We start from the raw sequence: 15,550 nt of genomic DNA on the forward strand, positions 1-15,550 counted from the left end.
TTCCCATCATGTGTAGTGCAGATGGTGAAATACGAAGGAGTTCGTGTTACAGTGTGGAACTGTTTTTCGTGGTTACGGTGTGGTCTCGTTATTAGGCTTAAGAAAACGTGGAAGTATGTGAACACATTTTAAGGCGTTATGTACTGCGTACAGTACAGGCACAGCTCGGAGACGATGATTATTTGTCTCAGCATGACAATGCATCTTGTCAAAAAGCAGCATCTGGGAGGCAATGATTTGTGAACAATAACATTCCCGAATTGGAATGGCCTGCCCGGAGTTCCATTCTCAACCCAATGGAACTTCTGTCGGATGAGACAAATTGTTGACTACGCTCCAGACTCAAGCGTCAAATCCTCTCTAATTTTATACGAACGCGTAGTGTCTGTTCCTTCGGACATGTCCGAAAAAGCAGTGGTTTTACCACTTCAGTAGGAATGGGCTACCACTCTTCTACAGACTTTCGGACACCTCACTGAAAGAGTCGCCAGGATAATTCAAGCCGTCGTGAAGGCGAAGGATACGCACAACCTTTATAAATGTCAGTCAGTAGGTGTTTAGATACTTCTGATAAAGTTGTATATGATTGCCAGTCGCGGCCTCTCTGGTGCAGATTGGTCGCTCGCTAGCCCGCATGTTTCAGATATCAAGTACGTGGGTAAGTTACAGACCTGGTTTTTTCTGCAGTTGTGAGAACGCCGAAAATTTCGTTTTTGAACAGGGCTGAACATAATCTTATTAGCAGCTGCGCGTAAGAGTGGTTCTCAACAATGATCTGCCTCGACGATAGATCGACCGTTAAGTGGCATACAATCTCTCACTTCATCATAGGCCTCAAAGGTCCCCTCATCTGATGGAAAGTGATTTTTCGCGTCTTTTATGTGCCTCACCTTCCAAGCATTCTTGGATGAACTTCGATACCACAAAGCAACATCAGTGAATGCAATAACTCCAGGTACACTCGCAAAAGCATGGGACGAGTCTGACTATCGTATTGCTGTTTGTCGTGCGTCCACAGGAACATTTGTGAAAAGTAGATGAAGTCTTTCATGTGAAATGTTTCTGTTTTCATTCATGTGGCAGATCAAATTGGATGAATCGTTTCGAAGCACATGTCTACTAAACCTGAAAGAAATAAAATTAGACTGCACATAGTAGACAGCTACATAAGTACAGTAGCTTAATGAATAGTGTACAAACACTCGTATCCCTATTGGTTGCGGAAAGTACATGAAAGGAAGTGCTTTGTGGGCTGTCTCCTTTGTAACATAGTAGGGAGTGAGAATTAGACTGTACATAGTAGACAGCTACATAAGTACAGTAGCTTAATGAATAGTGTACAATGTCGTATCCCTATTAGTTGCGGAAAAGACATGAAAGGAAGTGCTTTGTGGGCTGGTTCCTTTGTAACATAGTAGGAAGTGACAGGAAGTGTGCGCCTTTTTAAGTTACTTAGGACAGGTGAGGGGTGTGGACAGGACTGTTATCTTTTCTTGGTCATCAGTCTTCTGACTGGTTTGATGCAGTCCGCCACGAATACCTCTCCTGCGCTAGCCTCTTCATCTCAGACTTGCACTTGTAACCTACTTCCTCAATTGTTTACTGGATGTTTTCCAGTCTCTGCCTTCCTCTGCAGTTTTTACCCTCTACAGCTCCCTCTCGTACTACAGAAGTTCGTTCCTGATGTCTTAACAGATGTCCTGTCATCCTGCCCCTTCTTCTTCTCAGTGTTTCTCATACGAGGTGCGACTATAAACTAATGAGACTGACGTGAAAAAAAATGTTGCTTACCGTTTTAGTCAAGTTTGGTGTTGTCTCCTTCAAAGTAGTTCCCTTCTGATTGCACTCACTTTTTCCAGGGCTTCTGCCATTGATGGTAACATTTCTGGAACTCATCTTCTGTAATATCCTCCAAGACCCTCGTCACAGCTTTTTGGACATGTGTTGTTTGCAAATGGTGTCCCATGACCGCCGTTTTGACTCTTGGAAATAGAATAAAGTCGCACGAAGCAATATCTGGTGATTAAGGTGTCTGTGGTAACACTGAAACTTGTTTTGAGGTTAAAAATTGCTGTACTGACAGAGCAGTATGGGATGGCGCATTCTCGTGATGCAGAATCCAATTATCAGCTATGTTGGCATGGACACGAAGAACTCTTTTACGAACTCTTTCTAAAATGTCTTTGTAGTAATATTGGTTAACTGTTTGCCTTGGAGGCACCCACTCTTTATGAACAATTCCGTTGGAATCAAAGAAGCACATAAGCAAACAATTCACTTTTGACTCTGACATGCGAGCTTTCTTGATCTGGGTGATCCCTTTGAGCACCATTGCGAACTTTGGCGTTTTGTCTCTGGATCGTACTGCAAAAAACAACTTTCATCACCAGTGATAATACAGCTCAACAACTCTGAATTGAATTCCATTTGCTGTAACAGATCGGCTGCCACATTTGTCCGTGTTTCTCGCTGTTGTGGTGTGAGATTTTTGGGGACCATTTTTGCACAAATCTTTCTCATACGAAGATCTTCAGTTATTATTAGACGAACCGTTTCTCGATTGATGTTCAGTTCTTCTGCAATCATTTTCACAGATAATCTTCGATTAGATCGTACCAGTTCACGCACCCTGGCCAAGTTGACATCCGTCCGTGAGGTTGATGGTCGTCCACTGCTGTCTTCATCTTCAACATTCCTTCTGCCTTCACTATACATTTTATGACAACGAGAAACTTGAGCTCTTGACGTAACCTCCTCTAAAGCCTTCTCAAGCTTACAGTAAGTTGTCGTCGCGTTTTCACCCAATTTAACGCGAAAAGAAATGGCATACCGTTGCCCAATATTATGCAGTTCCATTTCCGTGACGAGAGACACAAACACGTGTTAACTTATTACAGCACAACTCACGACTGAGCAATTGCATCGATGTGCCACTTGGACTAGAAGCAGCTTATAGACCAAGGTGAAAGGTATTGTGCCTACGCTAACCTGCAGGGTTGCCACATCCTGCAAAGAAAATCAGACTCATTACTTTACTGTCGCACTTTGTGTACTCCTTTTCCCTTCCATTCTGATTAGAGCCTCCTCATTCCTTATCTTATCAGTCCCCATAATTTTCAGCTTTCATCTGTAGCACCTCTCTATTATACTAGGTACCTTTATGGATTTCAAACAGGTTTTGTTTAAACAGTTCAACAGTTAATTTCACGTAAATACCTTACTGAGATAGACATTTTCAGTGACTTTCCTCCTATGGATCGTAAGCCTAGCTCTTCAAGAGTTGTATTAGAAGAAAACTGTTCTGATTACTCTAATAATGTTAGTTTATGACCCTCTGATAGGAGTATTGTTCCGTGTCTGCTTACTTGCAGAGAATACGTACATCTCAGCCTATCCTCTGAATTACTCAGCTCTGTCAGAGACGAATAGTATGCCACAACTTGTTCTGATTCTCGATAGAAGCACATACATCAGCTCACTAAAAGAGTAAGGCGTAAACAGCTCTTAGTCTTCTATTAATTGACACATATAGACACCCAATATTTATGTTGCTCTATATTCATCTAAGTCAGGTGCTCTGCGAAATGGAACACATTTCTCCTCGTAGATTACCTCTTGCTACATGGCACTCAGTATTGTAGCGTCAAAGCTTGGAGGATGAAATCTGACTGCTGCTGTACTGGGATGGCTATCATACTACTGTTCATACTTGTGATGATCCCTTATTTATAGCACGCCAGTGGCTACTAGTTCCTTGTTCACAAAGTGTCTTGTCACGTTGTTTTTACTTTCCCTTACTGCTTTTATAATATCTGAAAACTTCCAATCCTGGTTGATTTTCAAATACGTATGGCCATGCTAGCATGTCCATTTCTCCTGTCAGGCCATTCGCTGTTACCAAGATAGTGCAGTAGCGTTCTTGCTGAGGTTGTGGGTGTATGAATTTCCCCTTTGTCTGTTGACTCCGCTATGGTTGCTTACCGGAACTACTTTCAGCCGGTACTGTGTAATGAGTATCGATCAGGGACCATCCTCACATAAGTAACGTGTATTCTCTTATATGTAACAGTAATGAAATTTTGCAGCCATGACGAAGTACAGCAAATGATATTAAAATTAGATTCCAACATTACAATCATTGATTCATGTTTCATGAATTTCGCTTGTACGTATTCATATTCTGGAATTCTTACTCATGCTGATGATTCATGTTTGTAACATTACTTATTGAGAACAACTTTCGAAATATAATAATTAATCAATTTAACGTGACTAATGTTGACGAAGATGGTCGACCTTCGATGTACGGGCAAGTGAGAAACTGTTATGGTTGGTGATTAGGAAGTCAACCTCGGAGCTCAGTGATATTAAAACGTAACTATTCATCGAATGTACAGGTTCGTAGTTAAAAGAGAAATAAATCTTAAAAGTGAGAGAATGCTAGGTTTCTCGGGGTATTTCATTCATGAAATGATCTCGTGTTATCAACCGAGTCGAGTTGTCGCCTGAAGATAATAAGTAGGAAACTCATCGAAACTTTGCGACCACATTACGGCGACTCGGTTGATAACTCGGGAAGGTTTCATCAGATGTTAAAAGCACCTCGCGCAACATTTGATGATATATTACTCGATTCTCAAAACAAGACAGCGATATTGTTTGAGTGCGATATTGAGATTAGATATCGCTATCGTAAATTTGACTTTTAACTTTTTGCTGGCTCTCGGCACTGTTTTATCAAATTGCCAGATGTAAGTTTACTTCTTATTTAACGCATATGGACGAATAAATAAGGTGGTACCCAGCTTCCGTATATCAAAAACTTTCTGCAGTATTAAAGTGACAATAGAAGTGATCTCGTTGTTAACAGTTATGTTAGAAGCTGCGACCTACGTAGCGAAATTCCAGTGGGGACATGGAGACATCTTTAGAATGCATAAGGTAAAATGACCTCTCTTCCAACAATCAGCGAACCACCTAGTGTAGACTGTTAGGATTAAATCTCGCAGTTTATACAACGTTCACGCAGGGAACAAGTTATGGAGTTAGCACGTTCAGATGCAGTAACGTGTCGAGGCAGGACGACTCCATTCTTTCTACAGTTCCAGGAATTGGTAAGAGGTCTATAGTTTTCTGACATTAAAATATCTTTTGACACTAAGTGTACAGGGACTGAGTCGGTAACTAGTTTCCTTGGTAATGCTGTTGACTAGGTCGTCCGGCATACGCAGCCAAAGAATATATGGGCTTGGTCTTGCTCGTCACTACTGTCGCACTGAGGAGGTGATATGATATTGATATTCGGCAGCCTTGTTTAAATTGAACGTGGTTAAACTTCACGTGGGATATAACAGCTAACAATTCCCGTCCCTGGCTGAGACTTAGTGTGTTACCTTACCACTGTAGTAGCTTTCTTCGTAAGAAATCAGCTATTTCATTACCTGCTACCTTGATATGTGATTATATCAAAGACAAAAAGAATGTGATATCCTCTCGCAGTCAATAGACATATTTTTAGCACCATCAGTTAGTATCAATATCAGTATCACACTGAGTGTCCCTTCCTCAGGTATTTTTGCAAGACAGAAGCAGGTTTCGAGTCGGGCAGAAAGCTTTATAACTTCTAAGATGGCAGTAAAATCCTCAGCGATAACAATAGCGTCATTATTCAGTTTATATCTGTCTTTGTGCAGCTGCATTTTGGCGCAGTGCATTGCGCAACCCTTGGTAAGTTGTCTTGTAAGCTAGCGGAATCACATTAGCAATTCATAGAGCTCAACTCTGTTTCTGCCGTTTGCATTAAAGACAGGTCCTCTATTCGTGTCAGACCTCCTGTTGCCATGCGAAGTGCTGTAACTCGACGTGGTGTGCACTCAACAAGTCGTTGGAAGTCCCCTGCAGAAATATTGAGCCACTCTGCCTCTTCAAACATTCGTAATTACGTTAGTGTTTCAGGTGCAGGATTTTGTGCACTAACTGACCTCTCGATCACTTCCCATAAATGTTCGATGGGATTAATGCCGGGAAATCTGGGTGGCCAAATCATTCGCTCGGATTGTTCAGGATGTTCTTCAAACCAATCTCGAACAATTGTGCCCCGGTGACATGGCGCATTGTCGTCCATACAAATTTCATGAAGTCCATGAATGACTGTAAATGGTCTCCAAAAGGTTCTGTTGGACCAGAGGACCCAGTCCATTCCATGTAAACACAGCCCACACGATTATGAAGCCACTATCAACTTGCAAAGTGCCTTGTTGAGAACTCGGGTACACGGTTTCATGGGGTTTGAGTCACATTCGAACCCTACCGTCCGCCCTCAGGAACTGAAATCCGCACTCGATCGACCAGGCCATCGTTTCCCCGTGGTCTAGGGTCCAACCGATGTGGTGACGAGCCCAAGAGAGGAGCTGCAGGCGATGTCGTGCTGATAGCAAAGGCACTCGCGCCCGTCGTCTGCGACCGTTGACCACTGACGCCAGATTTCGCCGCACTGACTGCTTATTTCAAGCAGTGTTGCTTGTTGTTAACACTGACAATTCTACGCAAACGCCGCTGCTCTCAGTTGTTAACTGAAGGCCGTCTGCCACTGCGTTGTCCGTGCTGAGAGGTAAACCGTGAGATTTGGTATTCTTGGCACACTCTTCATCTACATCTACATCCATACTCCGCGAGTCACCTGACGGTGTGTGGCGGAGGGTACCTTGAGTACCTCTATCTGTTCTCCCTTCTATTCCAATCTCTTATTGTTCGTGGAAAGAAAGATTGTCGGTATGCCTCTGTGTGGGCTCTAATCTCTCTGATTTTATCCTCATGGTCTCTTCGCGAGATATACGTAGGAGGGAGCAATATACTGCTTGACTCCTCGGTGAAGGTATGTTCTCGAAACTTCAACAAAAGCCCGTACCGAGCTACTGAGCGTCTCTCCTGCAGAGTCTTCCACTGGAGTTTATCTATAATCTCCGTAACGCTTTCGCGATTACTAAATGATCCTGTAACGAAGCGCGCTGCCCTCCGTTGGATCTTCTCTATCTCTTCTATCAACCCTGTCTGGTACGGATCCCACTCTGCTGAGCAGTATTCAAGCAGTGGGCGAACAAGCGTACTGTAACCTACTTCCATTGTTTTCGGATTGCATTTCCTTAGGATTCTTCCAATGAATCTCAGTCTGGCATCTGCTTTACCGACGATCAACTTTATATGGTCATTCCATTTTAAATCACTCCTAATGCGTACTCCCAGATAATTTATGGAATTAACTGCTTCCAGTTGCTGACCTGCTATACTGTAGCTAAATGATAAGGGATCTATCTTTCTATGTATTCACAGCACATTACACTTGTCTACATTGAGACTGAATTGCCATTCCCTGCACCATACGTCAATTCGCTGCAGATCCTCCTGCATTTCAGTACAATTTTCCATTGTTACAACCTCTCGATATATCACAGGATCATTCGCAAAAAGCCTCAGTGAACTTCCGATGTCATCCACAAGGTCATTTACGTATATTGTGAATAGCAACGGTCCTACGACACTCCCCTGCGGCACACCTGAAATCACTCTTAGTTCAGAAGACTTCTCTCCACTGAGAATGACATGCTGCGTTCTGTTATCTAGGAACTCTTCAATCCGATCACACAATTGGTCTGATAGTCCATATGCTCTTACTTTGCTCATTAAACGACTGTGGGGAACTGTATCGAACGCCTTGCGGAAGTCAAGAAACACGGCATCTGCCTGTGAACCCGTGTCTATGGCCCTCTGAGTCTCGTGGACGAATAGCGCGAGCTGGGTTTCACACGACCGTCTTTTTCGAAACCCATGCTGATTCCTACAGAGTAGATTTCTAGTCTCCAGAAAAGTCATTATACTCGAACATAATACGTGTTCCAAAATTCTACAACTGATCGACGTTAGAGATATGGGTCTATAGTTCTGCACATCTGTTCGACTTCCCTTCTTGAAAACGGGGATGACCTGTACCCTTTTCCAATCCTTGACGCTGTCGATCTCGGGATATTGAATTCCGTAACTTTTTCCAAAATAGAATGTCCCATGCGTCTGGCTACAACCACCATACCGCGTTCAGAGTCTGTTAATTTCCGTCGTGCGGCCATAATCACACCGGAAGTCTTTTCACTTGAATCACCTGGGTGTGACAGCTTCACCATTGCACTGCCCTTTTATACCTCGTGTACGCGATACCACTGCCATCTTTACAAGTGCATATCGCTGTTCCATGACTTCTGTCACCTCGGTGTAAACGTGACTCAATGATGGAGTCGCAAAATTTCCTCTCAAACGGTAATGTTCGCTGGGTGGACACCGGTGAGTATTCACCGATGAGCGAAAACATTATGATCACCTACTTAGTAATGTATCGGTTCTCCACTGGAACACAATACAACGGCAATCCTGCGTGGATTCGGCAAGTCCTTGGTAGGTTTCTGACACAGGTCACACAATTCCCCTAAATTACTGGCCTATGGTTTGCGGCGCGGATCTGGCGCCTGATAGCGTTCCGACGTATGCTCCTCAAACTACTGTAGCACTGTTCTGGCCATGTGAAACGTACAGTTATCCTGCTGGATTGCTAACGCCATCACAGAAGATATCAGCTATGAAAGGATGCAAGGATATCATGGATGTCCAGGCGAATGTTTCCAATAGCGTGTAGCTGGTCCCACCGGTCAGGGTATATAGTGTGGTGTTTTTCGAACAATCGTTCGCATAGATGACACGAAACGTGATTTATGCGATCAGGTGAAACGTTTCCACTAATCCACAGGCCAATCTCGATGATCTCGTGCCCACTGCAATCGTAACTGACCATGTCGTTGGGTCAACATGGGGAAATGTAGGAGACCTCTGCTGTGGAACCAAGTTCAAGAATGTACACTGTACGGTGTGATTCGAAACACTTGTGCCTGCACCAGGGTTGTACTTTGTCGTCAGATCTGCCACGGATCGCCGCCTGTCTTGCTTTACTGAGCAGCCAAGCAACCGACCTCAGCGTTATGTGATGATGCGTGGACGTCTAACACCTTGCCTTCAGTTCGTGGTATCGCCATCCTTCAGCCAGATTCAATAGATGCTGACACAGTAGCACTTCAACAGCCGGCCAGCTTCGCCGTATCCGAGGTGCTCGTTCAAAGACACCGGTCCATAAGAATAGGCGCTCTTTCAGAGTCGCTTATGTGAGTATATTTCCCATTTGCTGCCCTTATCGTCGATAGACTGCTTTCCCATTCGTCATTGATCCACTTATATACTTTCATTACCGCGTCGCTTGCTCCCAACGCTAGTGGTGGGCAGTGGTCATAATGTCTTAGCTCGTTAGTGTATACGAGGAATACCATACCATCCCATTATTCTCTCGCAACGAAATTCCCATTGACGTAATACCAACTGATGAAATAGCAGAATGTCCCCAAGAGGGCATCACCGGAGAATTGGGTTCGTCTCTTTAGAAATTTATAGCTTAAGTATTCGACTAAGCCGGCCGAAGTGGCCGTGCGGTTAAAGGCGCTGCAGTCTGGAACCGCAAGACCGCTACGGTCGCAGGTTCGAATCCTGCCTCGGGCATGGATGTTTGTGATGTCCTTAGGTTAGTTAGGTTTAACTAGTTCTAAGTTCTAGGAGACTAATGACCTCAGCAGTTGAGTCCCATAGTGCTCAGAGCCATTTGAACCATTCGACTAAGAGGACATGTGATGAGGTTGAGATCACAGCTCCAAAAAATAATCTTATAGCTTCAGACTGTCATTTCATGAACTTCTGAGCGTAAGGGAGAGCGGAAAATGTTTGTCTCCTCGTCGGCACACCAATTGCTACCTTATTTACTGCACGAAGCTGGTTAATAATTTTTTTACATCTGTTTACCACTTCCTTTTTTGCTCTGGGCAGTTTAATTTGTAATCAGTGTGAAGGCCAGATTCAAATGACACTAAAGGCGCTTAGAAAAGTGTAATAAGACAAATTTTGAAAGATTAATGAATACATTAAAATGAAGAAACAAAACGAATACATATTTAGCAAAGCTCCGGTAGTATGCTCTAATCAAAAGTTAATAAAACCGCTGGAAGTGTACAGAATTTTATTGGAAGTAGAATTCTTAAAAGTGTGCAGAACAAAAATAAACTGAATCATAAAGTTTTTGCGTAAGCGAGAAGCCATTTAGTGGCCACGTATTTAGCAAAGTTCCAGTAATATCACATAACGAAAAATTAATAAATCTGTTAAAAGCATACAGCTGGAACGCTTAATTATCAGCAAATAGAAAGAGGAAGGGGTGAAGTCGGACGCTGCTTCATGAAAGAAAAATTATTCAATAGGCTTGTGTGCTTAAGCGAGGTTTGTTCACTCGAAGTGCACAACGGATAACGATTAGGTCTGTGATGAATTTCAATTTCCCCTAGAATATTGAAAACACAACCCTTAGTCTGAAGATGTAAAATACTGCAATCCGTGTTTATATATGAGATAGAAAGACTATAATTTTTCATATCGTTGGTCAGGCCTGATTTAGAATTGCTGAGATCTTTGTATTCTCTGAAACGTACGAGTATATTAAAGGACCGGCCGGTTTGGCCTCTACGTATTGACGGGCAATCGCCATATTCAGTCCGATAGATACCTGATGAGCGTAGCGATTGTATTCTCTAGTTTCGTGGTGTTTCAATGGACATCTGGCTTTACTGGACGCATAGAAGGCTTTCCTGAGCCATTTACCAATCCTATCAGACATAATAGCTACGTACGGGATCGTAAAATAAATTTTTCCGACGTAGTCTTTTTTACTGGGTGATAGGGTACTCTGGTAATGGTTGTTAGTTGAGGCTTTCGATTGCATTTGCTGAATAAGAACATCAATAACGTTTGGCTGATAGACGTTAGCATGTGCTATGAATTTAATTGTATCCACTTCTGGCTGGTAATCTTGTTCCGAGAGCGGCACTCGATTACCGCGGTAAAGCATTGCACGGAGAGTAGCCATTCTATGTTGCTCTTGGTGATCAAAAGAGCAATTAACAATAGAACTAATCTTAGTTTGTTTCCTGAATTTATTAAAATGAACTTTACTGTCTTGTAATGTTATTTCCAGGTCCAGAAATGGAAGAGTGAAGCCACAGAGGTGTTCTAACGTAGGCATACACTGTATATTGGCGTGCATTTTATCGAAATCTTTTTGAAAAAGTTGTACTTAAGCGTCGGTTCCATTATAAAGAAATAAAAAATATCATCGACATACCTTTGAAGGCGTTGGAGGATGGATTGAGGAGAGTCTATATTAACCCGAAACATGTCGTGACTTAAAAAATAAAAGCCATAGAACTCAAGCTGTGATTTTCATGTCTCATACCATGCTCAGTTGCGGATATTCCCCCAACGGGTTTGTTTGTATCTTTATGATCATTTGCATGCGAGAATACACGTCTGCAGTCCCACCAGAGCTGGGCACACTGTGTATTGATGCAGCTGTTTGGTCTGAATTAGTTATCATAATCTCCTACAATGTTAACTACCCGTCACCTCACTTGTCGCTAAACTGACCTTGTGTTGCATATTTTTTTCCGGTAATGTGTACTAAGCAGTAAGTGTGGTAGTGTTTATCCTTATGGTAGACCGTTACTAGTTTCCATAGCAGCATCAGTTTTGCTTTTCACTGTAATAATGAATTTCGTATATCTTAAAAGACAGATTAGATTAACCAACAAGTATATCTGGTATGTCTATTCGTTCAGTGCCGGCCGCGGTGGTCTAGCGGTTCTGGCGCTGCAGTCCGGAACCGCGGGACTGCTACGGTCGCAGGTTCGAATCCTGCCTCGGGCATGGGTGTGTGTGATGTCCTTAGGTTAGTTAGGTTTAAGTAGTTCTAAGATGTTGAGTCCCATAGTGCTCAGAGCCATTTGAACCATTATTCGTTCAGTATTATCTTCCAGGAACTCGAAGCCGCTCCCTCAACCCCATAAATACTGCTGCCATCTATCTGTTGGCGCTCACTCTCAAAGTGTATCGTTAGTGTTACAGTCGCGTTGCGTTGGTATCTTTATCTTTCCTGAAACTCATCTGCAACAGTGGCAATGTACCGTGCTCTCCATGTCAAAAATGGAGTCTGTGTTTGACTATTCTTGGCAAGAGCCTAAGTCAACACAAAAGAAAGCTGGTAGTTCGAAAGGTTTTCGCCTCCGATCCACGTTTCTCGGGTTTCAGCATGGGCAATATAGTTTGGTTACGAGGAATTGCTCAGGGACAGGTCTGAAGGATATGAAGGCACTGCAGTGCTCATTTCACGGAGGAAAAATAAATAACCTTATTTTCGTCCTTTTTTCCCACTTCGTATTCAACTTGCGAATAGCGTGCAAGATGAACGATTCGTTATCCGTCTCTGCATTACACCGAATTTATCTGCAGCTTTAGAAATATGTCGTAAGTGTGTTATTTTTCACAGTGGCACGAATTCCACTACGTTAAATACAGATTTAAGATTAGTTTTTAGTTAAATAGCCTATCACAGGGTTTTGTTTACGCTAGCGCGACTCCACAAGTACTTCAGATTACGTCATTTACTCCATCAGTTATGCGGACCTTAGTGTGTTTTTCCGATGATATTAATGCAAATGTCATGCATTATTTTATTCAGCTGGGAAGAAAGGAAATGTCTGCGGTGAGGGCTGGCGTGTGTTATGCACGCATACGGAGATGTATTGCCGCTGGCTGCGCGGAGGTCTTAACATTTCCGCCTCCCAGTAACAGAGAAACAGCCCTCTTCGTCTTCCAGTACTTTTCTCCTTGTCTTTCCTTTTTGCAGTGCCTCTCGTTAATGTGTTTACGTCCAAGGGCGCATTCAGAATCTCAGCTGGGCAGTCGACGGGAGGGGAAGGAGAGAGGGAAGAGAAGGAGGAGGGGGAACTCAGATTTGTTGACGGTGCGAAGCAGGAGAACTGGAAGAAACGAGAGAGAATACTTTACAAAATACGATGAAACGCAGTTTTATTGACAAACTGTGTTTATCAATCATTAAATACACTAATGCTACTACCTACAACCTACAATACACTTAACTGAGAGAGCGTAATTTGTGTGAGATGTGCCATATTAATTTGTTGTGTGATAGGTAACGTTGAAATGGCTCTGAGCACTATGCGACTTAACTTCTAAGGTCATGAGTCGCCTAAAACTTAGAACTAATTAAACCTAACTAACCTAAGGACATCACACACATCCATACCTGAGGCAGGATTCGAACCTGCGACTCTCCTGGAAAGCCTTCTCTCGAAATTTCAACAGTAGACGTCTCCGTCATGAAGAACACCTCTCTTGACGCGTCTGCCACTGTAGGTAGCTGAGTATCTGTATAACGCTCTCTGTAGTACAGCGGCTAAAATAGAAACAAATCACGGTTCATCGTCCCGTCGACGATGAGGTCATTAGAGACGGAGCACAAGCTCGGTTTGAGAGATGATGGCGAAGAAGATCGGTCGGTTGTTTTCAAAGGAAGCGTCCCGATCATTTCCTTATGTGATCTGAACCCCGATAAGAATACAAATCTGCAGTCCTGGTGCATGTAGCCATCGTTGCTCCCCAGTACCATAGCACGCCGCTATAGGAGCCCAAACAAAGCGGCCCAGCCCATTGATAAAGTGGGATGGACTGGCAGCTCTGGCAACATGCGGCCGTACTGTGGTGAGAGAATTCCAGTGCGTAGTAGAACTACAGACATGAACTTGCAGTCAAACAAATAATTAATTACGTAACTTCATTTTTTCGAGGCGACAGTTACATCTTTATGATTAGCGCTCATACATGAATCGCGCAAGGAATTCTAATTACTTTACTTTGAGCACCGAATACTTTGGTCCCTTAAACAAGAGTTTCCTCGAGATACTGTTTCCTAGCCACTCGAAACGACAAAACATAAGCTCTATTTCGTTTCTTTTGGCCACTTATTTTGAATAAATACAAGCACAATTTTAAGTAAAGTTACCACAGTGCTTCCTTTCGTGCGCCTTTGCACGAAATGATTGGTTTCATTTTTCTTTCTTTTCTTCTTTTTCTTCTTAATTACTTTTTATTCTGAGAAGGCAGCACAGACGTAAAGGAGTCAAAATACTGGCATTCTGCGTTACGTGGTGATCGAGGAGAAGTCAAAATCGGATTTCTATGAAAACTGGCTAAGAAACTCGAGATAATGGATACTGAAATTCCTGACTAGAATATTCTAACGGCATTTCATTCAGTAGCAAGGGTCACCGAACGCTCGGGATACAGCAGTAATGGATTTTCACTGTGTGTTATACAGCAGTTCCTTTTTGTCGTACTGAGATAAAATTGGCTAGGTCAGCATCCATTGCCCAGCCAATAGCTCGAAAACATTAGCAGCGTCGTATTTGCTGAAACTGCACTACTGTTTATAAAAAGTCAATCACTCAGAAGCTATGGTCTGCAGCACGCCACGATAAGACGGCATGTAGAGTAGCGGACACACAACAGGTGATTTAAGTGGCAGCGAGGTGGAGTGCACGTAGGCCCAACAGCACCCTCTTTCGTGTCATCTGAGAGGTCAGTGCTACGCAACGCTCAGTCTGTGCGGAGCCGTCATACGAAGTGGACACGTGTAACCTAGTGGCACTATGCCTTGCCGACGTCACATGGTGGAATATCGGCCTGTGAGTGCGTTCGAACGGCGCAGAAGGATTGGTCACCGGGGGGCGGGTTGTCGATCTGTGACACTGCGGTTCGTCCAGGGCACGCTGCTTCAACAGGAGGCGTATGTGGTACCAGTGGAGAGAAGAGTGCTGTTCACTGGGCAGACAGGGTACTGGACGGCGCGATGTGATCACAGCGCGTCATGACAGCCATTCTTGTCCGCTTGGCCATAACGGACAGAAGAGCTTCATACACAGTGTTGACTCTACGTTGGGGAGCTGCAACGGGTGTGGACATGTCTGCGTCGATGGTTCTACGCCGTATTTTGCGGGATGTACTAGTGGCACGTGTACCATTGCGTCGGCCTTCATTGACCAGAACCCACCAACGCCACAGACTCCAACTGGCATGTGAACGCCTACACTACTGAGTGGCAAAATTTAATGTTTACGGACGAGTCCCGTTTCACCTTATCCTACTGTGATGGCCTCATACGCGTTCGATACCTCCGCGGCGAATACAATCGGACAGACTGTATTGTTGAGCGGCATTACAGACAAGCGCGAAGTGTGACGGTTTGGGTCGTCACTGCCTGCAACACGCGATGTCGCTTCCTACTTCGTCTTGAGAGCAATCTGAGCAGCTACCAGTGCTTCAGAGAAGTTTCACAGCCCGAGGCACTGCCCCTTCAGCAGGCCGTTCCACATGCCACAGTTCACCAGGACAACGGCAAGCCGCATGTGGCACGAATGTGCAAGCCGTTTTCGAAGAACAGCGGGTAGCACTACTTCCTTGGCTGCAGTTTCGCCTGACAGGTCACCCATCGAACATGTCAGGGATATGATCGGTCGGCAACTTGTTCGTTCAGATCTTCCTGCATCCACAGTTGATGCCTTGT

Source organism: Schistocerca nitens, chromosome 4 (genome assembly GCF_023898315.1).
Source record: "Schistocerca nitens isolate TAMUIC-IGC-003100 chromosome 4, iqSchNite1.1, whole genome shotgun sequence".
Classification (NCBI taxonomy): domain Eukaryota; kingdom Metazoa; phylum Arthropoda; class Insecta; order Orthoptera; family Acrididae; genus Schistocerca; species Schistocerca nitens.